At 52.6% G+C, this 4782-nt stretch overlaps 1 non-coding gene across 1 annotated transcript in view; it reads left to right on the top strand.

The window, feature by feature from the left end:
* The first annotated feature begins 3850 nt into the window (after window positions 1–3850).
* The window catches only part of LOC126447588 (small subunit ribosomal RNA), a 1909-nt gene continuing 977 nt past the window's right edge, over window positions 3851–4782 (top strand). Inside the window, exon 1 of the ribosomal RNA XR_007583788.1 lies at window positions 3851–4782. This exon is cut by the window's right edge and continues 977 nt beyond it. This is a non-coding gene — a ribosomal RNA (small subunit ribosomal RNA).

The following is a 4782-nucleotide window of genomic DNA, read 5'->3' as shown; positions in this document are numbered from 1 at the left end:
CCTAACCTATATCGTGCCTTAACCTAACCTATATCGTGCCTTAACCTAACCTATATCGTGCCTTAACCTAACCTAATTTGTGCCTTAACCTAACCTAATTTGTGCCTTAACCTAACCTAATTTGTGCCTTAACCTAACCTAATTTGTGCCTTAACCTAACCTAATTTGTGCCTTAACCTAACCTAATTTGTGCCTTAACCTAACCTAATTTGTGCCTTAACCTAACCTAATTTGTGCCTTAACCTAACCTAATTTGTGCCTTAACCTAACCTAATTTGTGCCGTAACCTAACCTAATTTGTGCCGTAACGTAACCCATGTTGTGCCGTAACGTAACCCATGTTGTGCCGTAACGTAACCCATGTTGTGCCGTAACGTAACCCATGTTGTGCCGTAACGTAACCCATGTTGTGCCGTAACGTAACCCATGTTGTGCCGTAACGTAACCCATGTTGTGCCTTAACCTAACCCATGTTGTGCCTTAACCTAACCCATGTTGTGCCTTAACCTAACCCATGTTGTGCCTTAACCTAACCCACGTTGTGCCTTAACCTAACCCACGTTGTGCCTTAACCTAACCTACGTTGTGCCTTAACCTAACCTACGTTGTGCCTTAACCTAACCCATGTTGTGCCTTAACCTAACCCATGTTGTGCCTTAACCTAACCCATGTTGTGCCTTAACCTAACCCATGTTGTGCCTTAACCTAACCCATGGTGTGCCTTAACCTAACCCATGGTGTGCCTTAACCTAACCCATGTTGTGCCTTAACCTAACCCATGTTGTGCCTTAACCTAACCCACGTTGTGCCTTAACCTAACCCACGTTGTGCCTTAACCTAACCCACGTTGTGCCTTAACCTAACCCACGTTGTGCCTTAACCTAACCCACGTTGTGCCTTAACCTAACCTACGTTGTGCCTTAACCTAACCCATGTTGTGCCTTAACCTAACCCATGTTGTGCCTTAACCTAACCCATGTTGTGCCTTAACCTAACCCATGGTGTGCCTTAACCTAACCCATGGTGTGCCTTAACCTAACCCATGGTGTGCCTTAACCTAACCCATGGTGTGCCTTAACCTAACCCATGTTGTGCCTTAACCTAACCCATGTTGTGCCTTAACCTAACCCATGTTGTGCCTTAACCTAACCCATGTTGTGCCTTAACCTAACCCATGTTGTGCCTTAACCTAACCCATGTTGTGCCTTAACCTAACCCATGTTGTGCCTTAACCTAACCCATGTTGTGCCTTAACCTAACCCATGTTGTGCCTTAACCTAACCCATGTTGTGCCTTAACCTAACCCATGTTGTGCCTTAACCTAACCCATGTTGTGCCTTAACCTAACCCATGTTGTGCCTTAACCTAACCCATGTTGTGCCTTAACCTAACCCATGTTGTGCCTTAACCTAACCCATGTTGTGCCTTAACCTAACCCATGTTGTGCCTTAACCTAACCCATGTTGTGCCTTAACCTAACCCATGTTGTGCCTTAACCTAACCCATGTTGTGCCTTAACCTAACCCATGTTGTGCCTTAACCTAACCCATGTTGTGCCTTAACCTAACCCATGTTGTGCCTTAACCTAACCCATGTTGTGCCTTAACCTAACCCATGTTGTGCCTTAACCTAACCCATGTTGTGCCTTAACCTAACCCATGTTGTGCCTTAACCTAACCCATGTTGTGCCTTAACCTAACCCATGTTGTGCCTTAACCTAACCCATGTTGTGCCTTAACCTAACCCATGTTGTGCCTTAACCTAACCCATGTTGTGCCTTAACCTAACCCATGTTGTGCCTTAACCTAACCCATGTTGTGCCTTAACCTAACCCATGTTGTGCCTTAACCTAACCCATGTTGTGCCTTAACCTAACCCATGTTGTGCCTTAACCTAACCCATGTTGTGCCTTAACGTAACCCATGTTGTGCCTTAACGTAACCCATGTTGTGCCTTAACCTAACTTATAATGTGCCTTAACCTAACCTAAAGTGCGCCGTAACCTAAACTATATTGCGCCTTAACCTGACGCACGTTGTCGCTGAACCTGCTCTGTAATTGTTATGCAACCCGTTAAAGTAGTGTAGTGTTGCCTAACCGCAACCCTCGCAATATAGTTCGCTACTCGCACTGCCCGGTCCCCTGTGTATCGCGTCATGTTAAACACCTTGCAGGTGTTGCTGACTTTCCACATGCTCCTGCTATACACTGTAGTGTGGATAGCAGCAGGACGTACATGCCCCCCCCCCCTTCCCCCCTGCCTTCGCAAGCTGGTCGGTGAGAAGTTTGCATGTTCAATGCCCTTCGCATGCCGACGTACTCAGCCTACGTTGTGGTACGGCCTGTCACCTGTCCGCCGATGTACGCAAAACCCACAAACTGTACTGCACATTGCTCCGTATGTACTGAATGATACATCGTGGCCCATGTGACCGTATGACGACAGCGCCTAGCAACGGCGGACCATACAGTCCAAATATTGTGCACGCAGCTACGTGTCGTCTCCCTATAAGAGCTGGATTGCAGTGTGGTACGCCATACAGACGTGTGGGAGGAACGGACGCCCTGGATGGCGATCAGCATGAGCAGTCTGTTGATGTAGTGGAGCGTGTATTCGGACGTAGTCGTCTCTTCTCACACACCGTGATAGCATGTTGCACCGCGTTCCACATCTGCGACATGCTGCAGAGGCGGGCTGACAGTCGTTCGCGCAATGGACACCGCATACGTACGGGGTCTACCTTCCACGTGTTCTCTAGGCGTGCACATGTTGTTGCGTCTATGTGGGCAGACGTAGTGTGTTGTGACACCTGACACAGGCATGCAATACTCGTTGCAAATGGCGATGGACGTGTACGTTTGCTGGTGACGTTACGCAAATGAACAACCGGTAACCCGTTGTGGTGCGGTTGTTCTCGCTAGAGGTGAATCAGTGTTGGCGACGATCGGTCGAGCTATTAACCGGTTGTTTCAGGGATACCCACCATGCCCACGAACGTGAAAGGGGACCCACCATGCCCACGAACGTGAAAGGGGATCTGGGTGTGAGGCGATACGCGGCGGTGGCTGGGTGGGACCGTCCCCGGCCGGTGAGGGGGGGCCGCCCGGCGTGCTGGCAGCGCGGTGCGTGGGCGCACGCGCTACAGCCGGCTGGTGGGGGCGGCCGGTGGCAGGCGCGCCGGCCGACGGACGCGGCAGGCGGCGCAGCTGCGCGCCGGCGCCCCCTGCTCGCGGCGCCTTGCGGCCAAAGTAGGTCCTCGCGGGCCCGGTGCGAAGCGCGGTGGCCATCTGCAGTGTGCTGGTCCGATTGAGGACTTTGTGCGCTGAGGATGCGCCGCCGCCCGGCGCTCGGCGCCGCGACGCCGTCTGCTGCTCGGTCGCCCCAGCGGTTCTCGCAGGTGGTTTGTATCGCAGCTGTGCGGACGTGTTGGCGCGTGCGCTGTGCTGGGAGAGTTCGCTTCGGCACCCAAGTAGGGCTTTTGTCCTTCTGTGGCGCTGGCGTTGGAGCTGCCGGTCACCGTAGGTGGCGCGTGTTGTCTCCCGCCGGCAATGCCACGACAGCACGCTCCCGGGCCTCTGTCGGCAGCGGCAAGCTCAGTTGGGAGCACGGGTGGTCGCACCTAAAGCGTCTACTCGCCTAACTCCGGGCGATTGCGCCTCTCTCGAACCCGACCAAGTACTTAGGACGGCGCTGCGCGCCGCCGGGACCTGAGAGGGTTTCGAGGTGTGTTGTGCAGGGGAGCTCAGCCTCCTCCTGTTTGCAGAATAATTGAGCGGACGCTTGCGTGTTCGCGCGGGCCCCCGGGACACACTCCCGGGCGGCCGGCTGCTCAGCTCTAGTTGACGCAGCTCCCTGGTTGATCCTGCCAGTAGTCATATGCTTGTCTCAAAGATTAAGCCATGCATGTCTCAGTACAAGCCGCATTAAGGTGAAACCGCGAATGGCTCATTAAATCAGTTATGGTTCCTTAGATCGTACCCACGTTACTTGGATAACTGTGGTAATTCTAGAGCTAATACATGCAAACAGAGTCCCGACCAGAGATGGAAGGGACGCTTTTATTAGATCAAAACCAATCGGTCGGCTCGTCCGGTCCGTTTGCCTTGGTGACTCTGAATAACTTAGGGCTGATCGCACGGTCCTCGTACCGGCGACGCATCTTTCAAATGTCTGCCTTATCAACTGTCGATGGTAGGTTCTGCGCCTACCATGGTTGTAACGGGTAACGGGGAATCAGGGTTCGATTCCGGAGAGGGAGCCTGAGAAACGGCTACCACATCCAAGGAAGGCAGCAGGCGCGCAAATTACCCACTCCCGGCACGGGGAGGTAGTGACGAAAAATAACGATACGGGACTCATCCGAGGCCCCGTAATCGGAATGAGTACACTTTAAATCCTTTAACGAGTATCTATTGGAGGGCAAGTCTGGTGCCAGCAGCCGCGGTAATTCCAGCTCCAATAGCGTATATTAAAGTTGTTGCGGTTAAAAAGCTCGTAGTTGGATTTGTGTCCCACGCTGTTGGTTCACCGCCCGTCGGTGTTTAACTGGCATGTATCGTGGGACGTCCTGCCGGTGGGGCGAGCCGAAGGCGTGCGACCGCCTCGTGCGTGCTCGTGCGTCCCGAGGCGGACCCCGTTGAAATCCTACCAGGGTGCTCTTTATTGAGTGTCTCGGTGGGCCGGCACGTTTACTTTGAACAAATTAGAGTGCTTAAAGCAGGCAAGCCCGCCTGAATACTGTGTGCATGGAATAATGGAATAGGACCTCGGTTCTATTTTGT

This window comes from Schistocerca serialis, unplaced genomic scaffold (assembly GCF_023864345.2).
Source record: "Schistocerca serialis cubense isolate TAMUIC-IGC-003099 unplaced genomic scaffold, iqSchSeri2.2 HiC_scaffold_513, whole genome shotgun sequence".
Lineage (NCBI taxonomy): Eukaryota > Metazoa > Arthropoda > Insecta > Orthoptera > Acrididae > Schistocerca > Schistocerca serialis.
This window is presented reverse-complemented; position numbering and strand designations above follow the sequence as displayed.